Source organism: Brassica rapa, chromosome A06 (genome assembly GCF_000309985.2).
Source record: "Brassica rapa cultivar Chiifu-401-42 chromosome A06, CAAS_Brap_v3.01, whole genome shotgun sequence".
In the NCBI taxonomy this organism is placed as follows: domain Eukaryota; kingdom Viridiplantae; phylum Streptophyta; class Magnoliopsida; order Brassicales; family Brassicaceae; genus Brassica; species Brassica rapa.
In genome coordinates this window covers 13,965,412-13,985,398 of record NC_024800.2, presented here as the reverse complement: position 1 = coordinate 13,985,398, position 19,987 = coordinate 13,965,412, and the positions used below count along the sequence as shown (strand labels likewise).

Genomic DNA, 19,987 nt, shown 5'->3' with positions numbered 1-19,987 from the left:
GCATTTAGACATGTTTAGGTTGCATTGCACTACATATGTCCTTATCAGGTGATGGAGATTTCAAATGGTGACTTTGGAGCATCTAGAGATGGTTTGGAGGCAAGATTGGTGATTCTCGAGAAGGAGACGCAGTGGCAAGCGTCCCAGCGGCTTTGTGACGTCCCAGCGGCCTTACGCAGCGGTGTACTGAAGCCGCTGGAGAAATACCCCATTCCCTGCCGCATACGTACTTGTTGCAGCAGCCAGACGACGAAGTAAGGAAGCCGGCGGCTAAGTGGAGCGGTTTCACGTGGCCGCTGCGAGTCCAGAAAGTCAACATTTCCGAGTTTGACCAGATAATTACCAATTTGTGTTTGGGTTAACCCACGTTTGTTGGGTTAACCCGGTTCGATATTAAGCTCCTATAAATGTCTCTCAGACCTAATTTTAGGATCTTATCTTGTTTTCTATCTAATCACAAAGAACTTTTAGGTGAAAGATCTTATCTTGATCATTTTCTCTTGTGATTGCTTGATTATCTAGATCACTAATCATGATTAGCACCAAATCATCATTGATTCTTGGGCTCATCATGAAGAGTAGTGAGTAGTCATCTTTGGATTCATGGGTTAGGGAGACTAAGGGTGATTAAGCTAGATCTAAGGTGTTTTAGTATAGATCCATCTTTTTCCTTGGTAGTAGAGTGCTTTTAATGCAACTTTAGAGTTGGCCTCTCTAAAGTTGAGTTCTAGGCATTTCATACCTGAAAGGTATTTGATGAAATGCCTGAACCAACTCTCCTAAGCTTTTAACATTCTTTACCAAAGAGATTTGTTGTTAAAGGTGTTAAGATGGCTAGTAGACTTGAAATTAATGATTACTTAGATAACATTCAACCAAAGAGATTTGATGCTTGAGTTATCTAAGTAAATGAGCATTCATCTAGAGATAGAGTTTGTTTAGGATGGTGTCTAGATCTGAGGTAGATAGATTGGTTGAAAGTTGATACCTTTAGATTGAAACTTGATCACCCAAGGTCAATTCCATTAGCCCATGAGTTCTCCCATCTCATAAGAAAGAAATCTTTGTCTTTTATTGCATTTTAGTAGTTCTCTAGTTCAAAATCATCTCACCAATTGATAGCACTTAAATTAAGCATGGTCTTGCATTTCCTTTGCTTTAGAATCACTTATAACTGGTTTGACATCCTTTATTCTACAACATTTGATTAAGAGCCTTGAAACTCCTATCATCAAATTGGCGCCGTTGCCAAATTCTAAGTTGATTGTGACATTGGGATTTAGTCATTTGCTTGAGACTAAGTCAATTATTGTTTAATTGTGTTATTGCTTCTCTTTCTTGTTCTCCCTTTGCATTTCAGGTGTATGAACACAAGGAGCAGAGGTCCAACAAACCTAGTTCCAAGAGTTGAAGACATTAGAGCACTTGAGAGGGAGATTGCAAGACAAAGAAGAGAAGAAGAGCAACAGGCTCACTTACAAAATTTGGGGTCTGATATGGAGAATCTGCCTCAAGATGGTGATGCCCAAGGAGGCATTGATCCAAGAGCTGATCCTTTTAGACCACAGCGCCAGCCACAACATCCACCGCGCCAAGCTCGTGCCATTGGAGCCTATGATCAACCTCACATTAATGGTCATAGGTTGGGAATCAGAGCACCAGCTGTGGAGAACAACAACTTTGAGATCAATGTCACTACTTGGGATGAGTGCAAGAGAGCTTTCCTAGATAAGTTCTTCTCTACTTCAAGGACAGCTAAGATCAGGAAAGAAATCTCCGGTTTCAACAGAAAGGTCTAGAGAGCTTCAGTGAAGCATGGGCGAGGTTCAAGGGCTATTGGTCTCAATTCCCTTATCGTGGTTTCAGCAAGGAGAGTTTGCTTAGCACCTTCTATAGAGGAGCTCTACCACAGTGCAGAAACAGGCTTGATACTGCCAGCAATGGTTTCTTCTTGGGGAGAACTGAAGAAGAGGCAGAGGAACTGGTAGAGAACATGGCTAAGAGTGACTCAGTCTACAGTGAGGAGCATGATAGAGTCAACAGAAGTGATGATCAGCAGACAAAGAAAGAGATCAAGTCCTTGCAAGAGAAGATGGACTTGCTTCTTTCCAACCAAGCTAAGCAAGAGCAGATGAACTTTGTGGGTGGTCCTATTCAAAAGGTTCCTCCCAAGATCAATGAGGTTGATGGTTTGGAAGGCCAAGAAGAGCTGTGCTTCATCAACAACAATGGTTCTTGGTACAGGAAGGAGCCTAACTTTCAGTACAACAACTACCAGCAAAGGTCATACTCTAACAACCAGCAAGGAGGATACCAGCAGAAGCAAAACACTCCTCCTGGTTTCAACAATAACAACAATCAGTCTACTCAAGCTCAAGAAAGTTCTTCACAAGCTCCAGCTTCAGATACAAGTGTGGATGCAATGTTCAAGAAAGTTTTGGATTTTCAGGCCAAGAATGAGAAGATAATGGGTTATGAGTTCAAGAACATTCACTCCAAGATTGATGGAAGCTACAATGAGCTCAACAACAAGATCCGACATTTGGAGAACCAGTTTGCTTCAATGAACTCTCAGCCAAGTTGCCAACAGGGGGCATTACCTGGAAATCCAGAGAAAAATCCCAAGGAAACAATGAAAGCAATCACCCTACGGAGTGGTAAAGAGTTGCCTCCAAGAGTTCTTACCAAGGATGGTGAAAAACAAGGCGGGGAGGTGGATATCAACATTGATGATGAAGTGGTGATTGTAGATGAGAAGGTTGATGAAAAGATTCTAGAAAAGATTGTTGAAGCTAAGGGTAAAGGAAAGGTTGGAGAAGAGAAGAGGACAGTGAAACATGGTGAAACTGCTACGCCAACAAAGGAATCCTCTTTCGTTCCTCCTCCCTATGAGCCAAAGCTACCATTCCCTGGAAGATTCAAGAGACAGCTATTGGAGAAGTACAAGGCCCTCTTTGAGAAACAAATGAGTGAAGTTCAGGTCACAATGCCCATCATTGATGCTTTTATGTTGGTTCCTCAATACAACAAATTCTTGAAAGATGCTGTGGCTGCAAAGAAGAAATAGATGGAGGGCATGATGATCCTTTCTCACGAGTGTAGCGCCATTATCCAAAGGTTAGATGTTCCAAGGAAGCTAGAGGATCCAGGGTGTTTCACCTTACCTTGTGCTCTAGGACCTATGGTGTTTGAGCGGTGTCTATGTGATCTTGGGGTTAGTGTCAGCTTGATGCCTTTGTCTATTGCAAAGAAACTTGGATTCACTCAGTACAAGAATATAGACTCTCTTTGGTGTTGGCTAATAGATCAGTGAAGATTCCTGTTGGCATACTAGAAGACCTTCCCGTGATGGTTGGTAACTTTGAAGTCCCTACTGATTTTGTTGTGTTAAAGATGGGTGAGGAAGCCAAAGACTCTTTGATCCTTGGAAGACCATTATTAGCCACAGCAGGAGCTGTTGTGAATGTCAGAGAAGGAAAGATTGATCTTCATCTTGGAAAAGGAAACATCCTCCACTTTGACATCAATGAGGTGATGAAGAGGCCAACCATCCAGAACCAAGTTTTCTACATTGATGAAATGGATGCTCTAGCTGATGAGCTTCTAGAGGAGTTGGTACTTGAAGACTCTCTACAGCATGCCTTAACAATTGAGAGAGAAGTCCAAGTGATTGAGAACAAGGAAAGTGATGTCTATGTGAAGATGTTGGACTCTCACAAGGGGATTAGTGGTGAAGAACAGAATGAGGAGCTTTCATATGAGACTCACCATGCTTCCTCAGCTACTCAACAAGAGAACCTCCAAGAGGATGATTGGAGTGAACTCAAGACACCAAAAGTGGAGTTTAACCTCTTCCCCATGGTGTAAGGTATGCTTTCCTTGGCCCTAATGAGACTTACCCTGTCATAGTGAGTAGTGAACTGAGTAAAGATGAATTGTCTAAACTTTTGAATGAACTTAAAAAGTATAGAAAGGCAATAGGCTACTCACTAGATGATATTAAAGGGTTATCACCTTCTTTATGCATGCATATGATACATCTAGAGGATGAATCTATGACTTCTATAGAACATCAAGAAGGTTGAACCCCAACTTGAAAGATGAAAGAGATCCTAAAACTCCTAGATGCGGGAGTAATCTATCCTATTTCGGATAACAAATGGATGTCTCCTATGCATGTTGTCCCAAAGAAGGGAGGAATAACTGTGGTTAAAAATGAGAAGGATGAACTAATACCGACAAAAACAATAACAGGACATAGAATGTGTGTTGGGGTCAAAAACGGTTACGACGAAGTTAACACTCAAAACGTCCGAGGAAGAAAATGAGAATTTTCTCCGATAAATACTTTTTCGAAATAGATTCTTTCGTACGAAAAGCTTTACGGAGGAAAGACGAGACATCCCACGAGAGCTCGAAAAAGGGTCGCTACGCAGCAACTGGGCGCGTCACGCTCGGTCGTTACGTAGCGACCGAGCTTGAGCCAAAGCTCGGTCGAGCGTCCGTCCCGCTCGGTCGCTACGTAGCGACCGAGCTCAGCCAAGCACGGCGCTACGTAGCGACCGAGCGTTACGAGCCAAAGCTCGGTCGCTACGTAGCGACCGGGCTCAAGCCAAAGCTCGGTCGCTACATAGCGACCGAGCCCTTCCGAAACGTCGATACGACACCAGTCCATGCATTCTTGTCAAAACCTTCGATGCTATCTCCCGAAGACCGTAGCGAGCTCGGTTCATGTTTTCCGCTATTCTAAATCATCGATCAAACTTTGCGGATTAAAACCGCGGAAAGTTCGTTCTTTATCGAAAGAAGTCGCAGTAAACGCTTCGAGTCAGAAGACGGCCCAAAGGGACCTAAAACACGACTCGAGGCCCATCCTATGATTTCTTAACTAAAAGCCCGTAAACCATAGAACGGTTTACGCTTGGCGCGCAAGGAAAGATAAATGTCAAGTTTCCGCAGATAAATACGAAATTTTGAGGATAATTACGAAGATCGGGAAAAATATAATATCTCCATTTTATACTATGACGGCTTAAGGACAAAAAAGTAAAAGCGTAAACCGACCTTGGAGCGAGTATATAAGGAGTCCTAGGCGAGAGGCATGGAGAGGGACTTTTTCAGAGAAAACTTAGCACTTAGAGCATTTAGGCAATTTTTCGTTTTTGTTATTTTGAGCTGCGACTCAATTAGGTTTAGCCGTCTTAGGGTTGCTAGAACTAGGGATCTCTCCGACAGCTCTCGAGCCCAGGCTTATACCTTGTTGTAAACGCTCATACGCAAATTTGGAATAAGATCTACTTTGCTCTCTCTTTTCGATTTCTTATATTTTATCGTTGTTATTCTCGTGTTCTGATTGCTTGACGTGTGGTAATTAATAGATATCCGGGTCCTCTGGGAAATTAGAGTTTTCCTAGTTTCCTTATTTAAACGGAAATCGACAGTGCGAATTTCGGTTCCCACAGTTTGGCGCTAGAAGGAGGGGGGGTATGGATCAATCTAACCCGCAAAAGCCACTCAACGATCAGGAACGATATGCAAGACTCGACATGCGTGAACGATATGCAAGACTCGACATCGAGCCAAACCTCGGAACGATCTCCTTGTTATCGAGCTGACGATTCGGGATATCGACGTCGCTAGGGTGCTAATCGACACCGGAAGCTCGGCCGATATCATCTTCAAAGATACTCTCGAAAAAATGGGGATCAATCAATCCGAAGTCGCAAAATACCCTAGTCCACTGCTGGGACTTTCAAGGGATACGACCATGGCATACGGATCGATTAATCTCGCGGTCAAAGCCGGAACCGTGACGAAAGTCACAGAGTTTCTAGTCGTTGACCGTCCCGCATCTTACAACGTTATCATGGGCACGCCATGGTTGAACGCCATGCGTGCTATCCCATCAACGTACCATCTTTGCCTCAAGTTTCCGACCCCTAACGCAGTCGAGGTAATATGGGGAAATCCGAGAGTATCACAGGTGTGTTTCACCGCAGAACTAAAACGAAAAAGACCGGTCCTCGAGATCACTCCTAGAAAAGTGGAGAAAAAGATCTCCAAAAAAGATACGCGAAGTCAGGATTCGGCGGAACTCTTCTGGCAATATCGTAACATCGCGGCCCTAGACGAAAAACGCAAGCCAACTTGCGAACCCGTGGTAACAATCTGTCTCGACGAAGCATTCCCGGAACGCTGCATCGAGATCGGAGTCTCTGCGAGCCTTTGAGGACAGAACTCGTAACCTGTCTTAAAAAGAATCTCAATACTTTCGCATGGGCTGCGGAAGATATGCCAGGAATCGACATTAACATAACATGTCATGAGCTTAATATCGACCCAACGTTCAAACCCGTCAAACAAAAAAGACGGAAGCTAGGACCCGAACGTGCTTCTGCAGTAAACGACGAGGTCGAAAAATTGCTTAAAGTCGGGTCGATAACAGAAGTAAGATACCCAGACTGGCTCGCCAACCCTGTAGTAGTCAAAAAGAAAAACGGAGATGGCGAGTTTGCGTGGATTTTACCGACCTAAACAAATCATGTCCAAAGGATAGTTTCCCTCTACCACATATCGATCGATTGGTAGAAGCAACAGCGGGCAACGAGCTCTTATCCTTCATGGACGCCTTCTCAAGTTATAATCAAATTAGGATGAATCCCGACGATCGCGAGAAGACTGCGTTCATTACCGATCGTGGAACTTATTGCTATAAGGTAATGCCCTTCGGCCTCAAAAACGCTGGCGCGACTTACCAACGACTCGTAAACCAAATATTCTCCAAACAACTCGGAAAAACGATGGAGGTTTATATTGACGACATGCTCGTCAAATCCCTCAAAGCAAAAGATCACGTGTCACATCTAGTGGAATGTTTTGTGCAGTTAAATTCCCATAACATGAAGCTCAACCCGACAAAATGTAGATTCGCTGTGGCATCAGGGGAATTCCTCGGCTACTTGGTCACATACCGCGCATCAAAGCAAATCCAAAACAGATCAACGCATTAATCGAGATGGCTTCTCCGAAGAATAAGCGGGAAGTCCAAAGGCTGACCGGCAGGATCGCAGCGCTTAACCAATTTGTTTCACGATCAACAGACAAGTGCCTGCCCTTCTACGATGTCTTGCGAGGAAATAAAAAGTTCGAATGGTCAGAAGAATGCGAAAATGCCTTCCAAAAGCTGAAGCGTTATCTAGTTACTCCTCCAGTCCTCGCAAAACCCGTGGAAGGGGAGCCTTTATTCTTATACATCGATGTGTCGGCAACGGCCGTAAGTGGAGTCCTGATCAGGGAAGAACGCGGGGAGCAGAAACCTATTTTTTACATAAGCAAAACCTTGCTGGATGCCGAGTCTAGGTACCCGTTAATGGAAAAATTAGCATGCGCGGTCGTAACATCGGCCCGAAAACTAAGACCATATTTCCAATCCCACACGATCGTCATCCTCACGAACTTTCCCCTACGGACAATTCTGCATAGCCAGAGTCAGTCAGGCCGACTGGCCAAGTGGGCAGTCGAATTGAGCGAGTACGATATCGAGTACCGACCAAGGACGAGCGCAAAATCACAAGTACTCGCAGACTTCTTGGTCAAACTTCCAACAGGGACCATAACCAACGAGGAACGAAATTCCACCTGGCTCCTCCACGTCGACGGATCCTCATCCAAGCAGGGAACGGGTAGCGGAATCCGTCTCACATCTCCAACGAGCGAGATTGATATCACTCAAATTACCCTAAAGAGTGTTACTCTCATCAAAAGAGGTTCAGATGTAGTACTTAGGGATCGGATCCACAGAGACTCTAGGATTACTCAACAGACTTAAATAATTAGAAATGAAGATAGACTAAAAGGTTTTAATAGTTTTAAAAGCAGTAAATGATAAATCGAAAATAATAGTGATTCAATAGATTGAATTGAAGTGGTTTTAAGATTGGGAAAGCAGCTAGATTCAGGCAATTCTCAGGTATAAAATGTATGCACTTAGTTTAGACTAAAGGGAATGGTTCTTGAACTAAACATTGATTTAACCGGATAGGTTATCTTCGCTAGATCTCGGATCTCAACTGTCGTATTTTGATCTCGAGAGAGTGTCGATCGATGTGACTTGATGTACATCGACTGATACACCTTTGTAACGATCGACCGGCAGAACGATAGTTGCGTCGATCGAAGGTTATTCTAGCGAGCTTTGCGAACGGGTTTAACTTGTTCTCTAACCTTCTCGGACCAACTGTCGTTGCGCCTGAGTTAGTTTAGATCACGCAAATGGGTTCAGGTATTGAGGGGCAACGGTTAGTTGGACTCAATTAATCCTAAGATCTAAAATGAAGGTGATCAATCTTAATGTTAGCATTAAGTTCATAAGCAATGAAAGAACAATGAAAACACCTTTTTAATAGTCATATTAGCAGTACATAATTTCAACCATGGTGAGAAACCTAAATCTAACAATTGGTTTACTCAAACATATTCATGAGAGACAAAGTCATGATGGTGTGAAATAAAGTCAAATGAAACATAGAACACAAATAGATAGAGTTATAGAAATAAGGGAGTTCAAGATCTTCTATGTTTTGCAGTCTCAGATCTATCTCTCCAATCCTAAGCTCTCCTAATGATAGCCAAAATGCTCCTTCTCTAAAACTAGGTCTTTTGCAAGTGTCTGCCTAGAAATGATACAAAACCCTAGTAAATATAGCCTAACAGGCGGCTAGGGACTTAAGTTGTAAATAATAGATCTTCTGGGAAATGAAATCTTTTAATTTGCGATTTCATCCGTGTGACTGGGTATCGATTGATGCACATATATGTATGTCGATCGATGGTAAGTGATTATGATCGACCGATGTTGCTCTTCAAGCGTCGATCGATTTTCCTTGCGTAAAAGCATTCCAAAATGTCCCAAAAGTTTCATTTCCTTTCATCAGGTGAATAAACCTGTATTTGCTTTGAAAAGACTCTAAAACATGATTAATACATCTTAAAACCTTTATATACCATGTATAAAAACGGGTGAAAATCATGGTATATCAACTCCCCCAGACTTATCTTTTGACTTGTCCTCAAGTTAAACTAATGGACAATCTCTCTGGAAGAGGGTTGAAAACATCAGGGACTCACAGATTTGAAACATTGAAATTATCACCTCTATAATATTGAATTCCACATCTAAGGTTCCTTCTTACAGATATACATTATGCAATATCCTAGCTTAGCAACCAAAGTCATCTAGCCAACAATCTTAACTAATCTTATTATCAATCTCCTCAACCAACCTCATTTCTTAATGTAAAAAGTGTAGGCTTTACCTTGGAAGTATCAGAAAAAATTTTATTCCATTAAAATTTTATACAAAATTATCACAGGATGCAAGGATTTCAGACAAGTATCTGGAGCTGCAGGTACAAGTTAGTTCCTAGTTTCTCTCTCTCTAAATTTCTCTCTTGAGTCAAAGTCTGCTTCCATTGCAGGATCAGTGACCAAGATTGGACAGGCTTCCATGAATCAAAACTTAATGGTGGTTGCCACCAAGTTCTGTTCACTTCTTTTTGACCTATATCCAAGAGTTCTTTGCGAACGCGAGCCTTGAAGATTGCCGCCTCCAAGTCCCGTTTCGAACTCTTTAATTGGAGTCTTTTATGAATCAAGCCTTAATGGTTTTAGCCATCAAGTCATGTTCAGACTCATCCTAATTAAACAATAGATCATAGTTTTTTTTTTTTTTTACTAACTAATCTAGGGTCGAAATTTAGAGAGAGAAAATGTGATAAATAATCTAAACCAGGCGTTACCTTCCAGACTTGTCTGAAAAATCCGATCCCATGTATACCAAGCCCCAAGACAAGAAGTGAAGTCAGGTTAGTGTTGGAGGTTAGCTTCGGTTCTTTCTAACAAGCTAGCAAGTGTGTATAGTTGACTGGTTGATCCACTTTAGCATCTATAGTATTATCTGCAGTCAGTAAATCTAGAATGGTGCTAGAAAGTGGTTAGACATTCAAGTAGAAATCATTAGTTCATAATCCCCTTCTTGACTCAATAAAATTATTTTTGAAAAGATTTTTGACAAAAACTCAAGAAAGTGGTGTTAGTAACTACCTCCCCCAGACTTAAATTGCACCGACTCGGTGCAAAGTGTCCAAGGGTAGGTTAAAATGAAGTTAGATGTTTGAGAATGTTAGAGTGAGAATGAAGTACCTATCCGTACTACACATCGATTGATGTAATCCTCTCCATATCGATCGATGTTACTCGCCCAGAATCGATCGATGTAATCCTCTCTATATCGATCGATGGCGAAGCACAGAAATTTTCGCATGTGCTTGGAGTCAAACTCGAAGTTCCTTGCCTAATGTTAGCTCTGTTAGACAACCAAGCATCCTCAAACATAAAATATAAGTTTAAAAACATAAATCCGACAAGTTCAGAAAATAAATAAACAAGTTCATAATAAGAGGAGAAGAGATAGAGATGTGAGGACTAGTCGGTGTCCTCATCAGTCGCCTCATCGTCCTCTGGGGAAGGGTCCCTGCGTGCTGCTGGTGCTGGTGCCTGCACTCCTGCTCCGACAAGACACTCTCGTCCGGCATGCATTGAAGCTGCTCCACGTTGTTGCCGAAGTCAGTGATCCTCCTATCTTGTAGGGGTAGAAGGCGATGCTCATCGCGGATCCTGAAGTGCCAGAGTTTCCCTTCCTTGAGCCATAGCGAGTGCACCAAGTGCTGCTCGTCGAGGAAGGCGTGGTCGCGGTCGGCAGAGTGAGAGTCGAGGCGGATGCCGAGATACTGGAAAATCAGGGTCAGAAGACTCCCAACTGTCTCCTTCTTGTTCTTACCCTTGCTGGTGAAGGGCTTCTTCTTCAGCTCCACCAAGTGCGCGGGAAACACAGCTCCGAGGTTAGGCGGGCTTACCTCGCCATCCTCGTCCAACTCAACCAAATCCACCACGCCGTTCACTGTGCAGAAAAGTAGTGTGAGCTCCTTTATCCTAACCTTGTTGGGCTCCATCTTGCAAACAAGTGTGTTTGCAAGGAGCCGTAGGAAGTAGCGAAGTGAAGGATGGCGGATGTCTGATAGCACGGCCCTGTTCGTGTCCCAAACTCCTGTGCCGACGATGTCCCAAAATCCCTCAATGTGTGAGAAAGGTGGGACCGTGTAAGAGACGTTGCTCTCATCGAAACCGTAGATGCGGTAGAGCTCGGAGATAGTGATCCTGTAGCGTGTCCCTCTGGCGAAGAAGGTCAAAGTGCCATCTCCCGCTACCCTCGCAGCTGAAGTCCTGTAGGTGACCTCGACAGTGGCCATGAACTGGCGGACGAGATCGGGGTAGAGGTCGTAAGCGCGAGAGGGCATGGTACCGAGTCCTAGCTGTGTGATCATGTCCTTAATATCTCCCTCGATCCCGAGTTTCTTCAAGATGGGTCGGTCGAGGAATTTGGTGGGCTCGATAGAGATTCCTAGCAAGGCATTGTAGAAGAGGCTGTCGTAGTCGTCCCAGTCATCGGACAGAGGACGCTGACGGCACTCGTTGCTGTTGATCGCTGCCTTAGGATCATCATAGCCTGGGACATCGAATGGTGTGTTTTCGGCGCGAGGCCATGGATGACGCTGTGGGTTGGAGGAGCTGCTGGTCTCGTCGAACCTCCTTTTCGACCTGAGTTCTCTGTTTCGTGCGTTTGTCTCTGAACTGCTCATCTGAAACCAAGAAGAAAAGAAGGTTAGCATTGTCGATAAAATGTAATATCGATCGATGGGTTATACTGAACATTGATCGATATCGTCATGTCGGAACAATCGGACAAGAGAGCATCGGTCGATGCGAACAAGTTCATATCGACCGATGTCGAATCGCGAAACCTGCAAAATCACTCAACTCCAAAACGCGTTTATACGAATCAAAAGGCATGGAAATCACAAACCGAACTCTAGATAAGAAATATGAACTACAAAAACATCTCTCAATCACACTAAATCAAGCGTTCTAATCCAACTCAAAACAAAAACCCTAATTTTCGAAAAATTGGAGTGCATACCTTGATTTGAACAGTTACAGAGTGAAAAATCGAGTGGATTTAGGCGAAGAACGGACGAAATCCGTCAAGAATCGAGAGAGAAAATGGGTGTTTTTGTTTTCGGTTTCGTTTGTGAGTGTGGAAGAGGAAGTGGGCTGATATCGAGTGAAATTAGTGTTAAAACCGTCGATATGCCCGCATCGATCGATGGCAGTAATGCCTCGTCGATCGATGTCCTCTTTAAAGACAGATTCTAATTTCTAATTTTTCTAAATAATGCTAATATTAAGAAATACGGAAATTACTATTAATTACTAGTAAATATAATTTATTAATTTTAATTAATGATTATTATTTTTTTTATAAAAATGGGTTGCCTCCTATTCAGCGCTTAATTTTTAAGTCTTTAGCTCGACTTCCTGATTAAACTAATTATCAGGTTCATACAGCACCATGGACACCTTCGCTGGTGGTTTTGCCCAATAATGCTTAACTCGTTGGCCATTCACTGTAAATTCCTGGCCTTTATCATTTTGTAAGGTGATAGCTCCAGAGGGTTGAACGTCCGTTACGGTGAAGGGTCCAGACCAACGAGATTTTAGCTTTCCAGGAAATAAAGTCAATCCAGAGTTATAAAGGAGGACTTGATCATCCGGCTCGAAGTGTCGGGATATGATCTTTTTATCGTGATAAGCTTTAGTCCTTTCTTTATAGATTTTTGAATTTTCGAAAGCTAAATGTCTGATTTCATCAAGCTCGTTAAGCTGGATGAGTCTCCTTTCTGCAGCTGGTTTGATATCAAAGTTCAAAAGTTTGGTAGCCCAAGCTGCTTTATGTTCCAGTTCGACTGGCAGATGACATGATTTGCCATAAAGGAGGTGGAATGGTGTTGTTCCTAACGGCGTTTTGTAGGCGGTCATGTAGGCCCAAAGTGCATTATCTAGTTTCCTAGACCAATCTTTTCTGGAGGTTTCTACGGTTTTCTCTAAGATTTCCTTAATTTGCCGGTTAGAGACTTCTACTTGTCCACTAGTTTGTGGGTGGTAAGGTGTAGCTACTCTATGATGAACACCATTCTTTCTAAGCAATCTATCAAAGATTTTGTTAATGAAATGAGTTCCACCGTCACTAATGACTACTCTTGGAACTCCAAATCTTGGAAAGATTATACTCTTGAAGAGTTTAATAACCTCAGATGCGTCATTGGTAGGTGAAGCTACTGCTTCGACCCATTTGGATACGTAGTCTACAGCGACTAGTATATATTTGTTTCCATATGAAGACGGGAAAGGTCCCATAAAATCGATACCCCAGCAATCAAAGACTTCAACTTCAAGAATGAACTTCTGTTTCATTTCGTGTCTTTTGCTGATTTTTCCACGTCTTTGGCATCTGTCACATTGGGTTATAAATGCATGGACATCGCGAAAAATGGTTGGCCACCAAAATCCTGCTTGGAGAATTTTCGAAACCATTTTAAAGGTAGCGAAATGTCCTGCATAATCAGCTCCGTGACATTGGTAAATAATGTCCGGAATTTCAGCTTCAGATACGCATCGTCTGTATATGCAATCAGAACAATGCTTATAGAGGTAAGGTTCATCCCAATGATAGCGTCTTACTTCTCTGAAAAATTTCTTCCTCATATATCCCTTGAGTTCGTCTGGCTTGACCTCAGCTGCCAAATAGTTAACTATGTCGGCATACCAGGGTCGGTTATCTGAGTTTCTACCAATCGCATTTACTTCCCGTTGTGATAATTCCTCAGGTGTGAGATTAATCTCATCACCGGAAACATTAACTTGTAAACCGAAGTTGATCTTAATAAACGGGGGTTCGTGATTTTGGTTATCGGGGAGATGAGAAATTAAATCAGTCTCTTCATCGATCGATGTATCACAAAGTGAATCGACCGATATGCCATCTCTCTCATCGATCGATAGATCTTCAGATGTGAGAGATATTTGACCGACGAAAGATGTATCTATGTGTGCAACATTCTCTGTGGGAAAGAAATCGTCTATAGGGACATCATCCTCTATCCTTATCCTAGAAAGATGGTCAGCGACTCCATTATCTACTCCTCTCTTATCCTTAATCTCAATGTCAAACTCTTGGAGTAGTAGAATCCAGCGTATGAGTCGAGGTTTAGCATCTTTCTTTTGCATTAATATTTGATGGCAGCGTGATCAGTGTGAACTATCACTCGTGAACCAATCAAGTATTGACGGAATTTTTCAAAAGCGTAAACTACAGCTAATAGTTCCTTTTCTGTTGTTGCATAATTCCGTTGTGCTTCATCAAGCGTGCGGCTGGCGTAGTAAATGGCATGTTGCTTTTTATCTCTCCTTTGGCCTAGAACTGCTCCAATTGCGAAATCACTCGCATCGCACATGATTCCGAAAGGAAGATTCCAGTCGAGGGCTTGTACGATGGGGGCAGTGATAAGGGATTTCTTTAAATCTTCAAAAGCTTTCATGCATTCGGGGGTAAAATCGAATTTAATATCCTTGCATAGTAGGTTATTTAAAGGTCTAGCGATTTTGCTGAAGTCCAGTATAAATCTCCTGTAAACTCCGGCGTGTCCGAGAAAACTTCGCACGTCCTTAACAGTTTTCGGTGGGGGTAAACTGGTCATTACTTCAATCTTAGCTCTATCGACCTCTATTCCAGCAGCGGAAACCCTATGTCCTAACACTATTCCATCGTTTACCATGAAATGGCATTTTTCCCAGTTTAGGACAAGGTTCTTTTCTTCGCATCTTTCCAATACTTTGCATAAATTGTCGAGGCAACTCTTAAAATCTGATCCATAGACTGAAAAATCATCCATGAATACCTCCATGATGTCCTCGATCATATCCGTAAAGATTGACATCATACAACGTTGGAAAGTAGCGGGGGCGTTACATAGACCAAATGGCATTCAGCGATATGCGAAAGTTCCATAGGGGCATGTAAACGTTGTCTTTTCTTGATCATCCAATTGTATAGGAATTTGGAAAAATCTAGAATATCCATCAAGAAAACAGTAATACTGGTGATTAGCTAATCTCTCCAGCATCTGATCGATAAAGGGAAGGGGAAAATGGTCTTTCCCAGTAGCGGCATTCAATTTCCTATAATCAATGCACATCCGATGACCAGTAACGGTACGAGTCGGAATGAGTTCGTCCTTTTCATTCTTCACTACAGTGATACCTCCCTTTTTGGGTACAACATGTACGGGGCTTACCCATTTGCTATCCGAAATAGGGTAAATAACTCCAGCATCAAGGAGTTTTTATAATTTCCTTTTTAACTAATTCCTTAAGATTCAGATTCAATCTCCTTTGCTGTTGTATTGACGTTTTAGCGTCATCTTCCAAGTTAATCCGATGCATGCAAAGATCGGGAGAGATTCCAGGAATGTCATCGAGAGAATACCCGATCGCTTTCCTGTACTTGCGTAATTTATTCAGCAATAAAGCAAGTTCTCCGCTAGTGAGATTGGCGTTGACAATAACACGGTAGGACTGGTCATAAAGGTAAGCGTACTTAAGACCGCTGGGTAGAGGTTTTAATTCTAGGCGAGAGGCATGAGAGAGACTTTTTCAGAGCAAACTTAGCACTTAGAGCAATTTACTCTCTCAAAAAGTTTGCTCTGAAAAAGTCTCTCTCATGCCTCTCGCCTAGGACTCCTTATATACTTGCTCCAAGGTCGGTTTATGCTTTTACTCTTCTACCCTTAAGCCGTTATAGCATAAAATAGAGATATTCCATTTTTCCCGATCTTCATAATTATCCTCAAAATTTCGTATTTATCCGCAGAATCTTGACATTTATCCTTCCTTGTGTGCCAAGCGTAAACCGTGCTACGGTTTATGGGCTTTTGCTTACGAAATCGTAGAGTGGGCCTCGAGTCGTGTTTTAGGTCCCTTTGGGCCGTCTTCTGACTCGAAGCGTTTACTGCGACTTATTTCGATAAAGAACGAACTTTCCGCGGTTTTACCTGCAAAGTTTGATCGATGATTTAGAATAGCGGAAAACATGAACCGAGTTCGCTACGGTCTTAGGGAGATAGCATCGAAGAATAGACGAGAATGCATGGACTGGTGTCGTATCGATGTTTCAGAAGAGCTCGGTCGCTACGTAGCGACCGAGCTTGGCCGGGCTCGGTCGCTACATAGCGACCGAGCATTGGCTCGAGCTCGGTCGCTATGTAGCGACAACCAGGACAGACGCTCGGTCGCTACGTAGCGACCGAGCGGGATGCGTATAGTCGCTGTGTAACGACCTTTTTCGAGCTCTCATCGGACGTCTCGTTTTTCCTCCGCAAAGCTTTTCGTAAGAAAGAATCTATTTCGAAAAAGTATTTATCGGAGAAATTCTTATTTTCTTCCTCGGACGTTTTGAATGTTAACTTCGTCGTAACCGTTTTTGACCCCAACAGTTAGCCCCCAGCTCGTTAGAGTCGTGACTCTAGCGGGCGGATTGACGATTTCGGCAAGGTTAAGCGTATTGGACGAAGTTCATACTTTAAACTCCGCGGAAGAAAAGTTATCGAGACAGTATGTGTGTTAAAGATATGAATTCCGAACCCATACTTCTATAAGTAGTGAGCTCTTGTCATACATTTTCTTCACACCTTCCCTTCTTCATATCTTCAAAAATCTCTCTAGCTCCAAAACTTTTTCTTTCAACATGTCTTCCTCCCAAGGTGACAAGAGAGATTCCGACGTCGAGATGGGCGAGGCCACTTCTCCGGCTCCGGTTCTGACTTCTCCGGCTGAAGCGCCGGCTTGTGTTGCTGGTCATTTCTCCTTCCGAGAGAAACTAGTTCGTCGCCAAGCCGAGAAGGAAATGGTTCAAGCTGGCTCCGAGTTCCCGTCTTCTTCTGCGCGGGTTGTTGCCCCGGGACATGGGACCGAGGTCGTGATTCCGTAAGACATAAGAACTCTTGCCGGCTCGGGCGTTCCAGACGCTCAAGCTCTACCTGCCGGTTCGTCCACGACTCCGATCCTTGTCGAGGACAAGGAGAGGGCCGCTGACTCTATGCCTCCTCCTCCGGCCAGGAAATAAATCGTTCTAGCGTTGCGTGCTCCTAGTGCTGTTTCGGTTGCTCCGCCTTGAACTGAAGCTATATTTCTGTGGGAACCTAAATTCGCACTGTCGATTTCCGTTTAAATTAGGAAACTAGGAAAACCCTAATTTCCCAGAGGGTCCCGGATATCTGCTAATACCACATGTCAAGCAATCAGAACACGAGAAAAACAACGATAAAGTATAAGAAATCGAAAACAGAGCAAAGTAGATCTTATTCTGAATTCACGTTTGAGCGTTACAACAAGGTAAGAGCCTGGGCTATGAGAGCTGTCGGCGAGATTCCTAGTTCTAAAACCCTAAGACGACAATAACCTGATTGAGTCGCAGCTCGAATAACAAAAACGGAAATATGCCTAAATTGCTTTAAGTGCTAAGTTTGCTCTGAAAAAGTTCTCCCTCCATGCCTCTCGCCTACGACTCCTTATATACTCGTTCCAAGGTCAGTTTACGCTTTTACTCTTCTGCCCTTAAGCCGTCATAGCATAAAATGGAGATATTCCATTTTTTCCGATCTTCGTGTTTATCCTCAAAATTCTGTATTTATCCGCGGAAACCTGACATTTATCCTTCCTTGCGCGCCAAGCGTAAATCGTGCTATGGTTTACGGGCTTTTGGTTAAGAAATCGTAGAATGGGCCTCGAGCTGTGTTTTAGGTCCCTTTGGGCCGTCTTCCGAATCGAAGCGTTTACTGTGACTTCTTTCGATAAAGAACAAACTTTCTGCGGTTTTACCTGCAAAGTTTGATCGATGATTTAGAATGGCGGAAAACATGAACCGAGTTCGCTACGGTCTTAGGGAGATAGCATCGAAGGATAGACGAGAATGCATGGACTGGTGTCGTATCAATGTTTCGGAAGAGCTCGGTCGCTACGTAGCGACCGAGCTTGGCCGGGCTCGGTCGCTACGTAGCGACCGAGCATTGGCTCGCACTCGGTCGCTATGTAGCGACCAACCGGGACAGACGCTCGGTCGCTACGTAGCAACCGAGCGGGACGAACGCTCGGTCGCTATGTAGCGACCGAGCTTTGGCTCGAGCTCGGTCGCTACATAGCAACCGAGCTTGGCCGTGCTCGGTCGCTACGTAGCGACCGAGCGGGACGCGTTTAGTCGCTGTGTAACGACCTTTTTCGAGCTCTCGTCGGACGTCTCGTGTTTCCTCCGCAAAGCTTTTCGTAAGAAAGAATCTATTTCGAAAAAGTATTTGTCGGAGAAATTCTTATTTTCTTCCTCGGACGTTTTGAATGTTAACTTTGTTGTAACCGTTTTTGACCCCAACAGTTAGCCCCCAGCTCGTTAGAGTCGTGACTCTAGCGGGCGGATTGACGATTTCGGCAAGGTTAAGCGTATTGGACGAAGTTCATACTTTAAACTCCGCGGAAGAAAAGTTATCGAGACAGTATGTGTGTTAAAGATATGAATTCCGAACCCATACTTCTATAAGTAGTGAGCTCTTGTCATACATTTTCTTCACACCTTCCCTTCTTCATATCTTCAAAAACCTCTCTAGCTCCAAAACTTTTGCTTTCAACATGTCTTCCTCCCAAGCTGACAAGAGAGATTCCAACGTCGAGATGGGCGAGGCCACTTCTCCGGCTCCGGTTCTGACTTCTCCGGCTGAAGCACCGGCTTGTGTTGCTGGTCATCTCTCCTTCCGAGAGAAACTAGTTCGTCGCCAAGCCGAGAAGGAACTGGTTCAAGCTGGCTCCGAGTTCCCGTCTTCTTCTGCGCGGGTTGTTGCCCCGGGACATGGGACCGAGGTCGTGATTCCGCAAGACATAAGAACTCTTGCCGGCTCGGGCATTCCAGACGCTCAAGCTCTACCTGCCAGTTTGTCCACGACTCCAATCCTTGTCGAGGACAAGGAGAGGGCCGCTGACTCTATGCCTCCTCCTCCGGCCAGGAAAGAAATCTTTCTAGCGTTGCGTGCTCCTAGTGCTGTTCCCGTTGCTCCGCCTAAGAGCCGGAAGAGGAAGCTTGCCAAGAGTGGTGACGGAGAATCTTCGCAGCAAGGAGGATCGAGCCTAGCGTCGGGACTTCGCGGAAAGGTTTGTCGCTCACTTGAATTCTCGATTGTTTTATGAACATTCTTTCTCGGACTTAAGTCTTAAAAAAAAAAAAATTGTTTGCAGTTCATGTCGTTGATCGATGGGATGATCAGCCAGTGCGGTTCTGAGACCAGTCGTCTTGCCGGGGAGTTGGTGGAGCTTCAGGGTAGATGGTCTGAAACCGAGGCCATGCTGACGGCTGTCAAGGATTCTCATTCCGCGAAAGTGTCTAAGCTCGAGGTCGCGATAGGGGAGCTCGAGAGGGACCTCGGGAAGACGGCGAGTTCCTTGCTTAAGGAGAAGAAGGCCAGGAAGGCCAAATCCTCTGAGGTGCGTCGGCTCCAGCGTCAGATCGGGGGTGATGCGGGACTAGCGAGCCGCGGAATCCAAGAGGCCACGGATGCTCTTCGCTCAGAGTTTCAGGCTCGCTTGGCGAAGATTTCTGCTTCTCTGGGTTCCCTCGAGTGTATCCGGAGCAGGAACTTAGCTTGGGCGACGATTGAGGGCGGGATGGCCGTGGTTCGGTCGTTCCAGAGTGAGGTTCCCCCGACCTTGGAGGCTGAAGAGGCCCGACTGTCCGGCCGTAGGGGTGATATGGCGGTCGTGGATGGAGATTTCGATCTCATCCTGGCTGACCTCAAATCCGCGTGCTTCCTTCCGACGAGTTCAGAAGACCCAGAGGGGAAAGACCTGATGGTTGGAGAAAACAGAGGCGACGCGGCTCCAGGCTCGGACGAGGCAACGGGTGAAGAGGGGGCGTGAGTACTGAGGATGACTTGGGTTAGATCTCTTGCGAGAGATTTGTTTTTACGTTTTTATGTTTGGGCCTTAAATGGCCTTATTT

General features: G+C 44.2%; 1 non-coding gene across 1 annotated transcript; it reads right to left on the bottom strand.

The window, feature by feature from the left end:
- Positions 1–1,757: 1,757 nt before the first annotated feature.
- LOC117126387 lies at positions 1,758–1,863 on the bottom strand. Its single transcript, XR_004448955.1, has one exon. It is a non-coding gene; the product is annotated as a small nucleolar RNA R71 (small nucleolar RNA).
- Between the last annotated feature and the right edge of the window lie 18,124 nt (positions 1,864–19,987).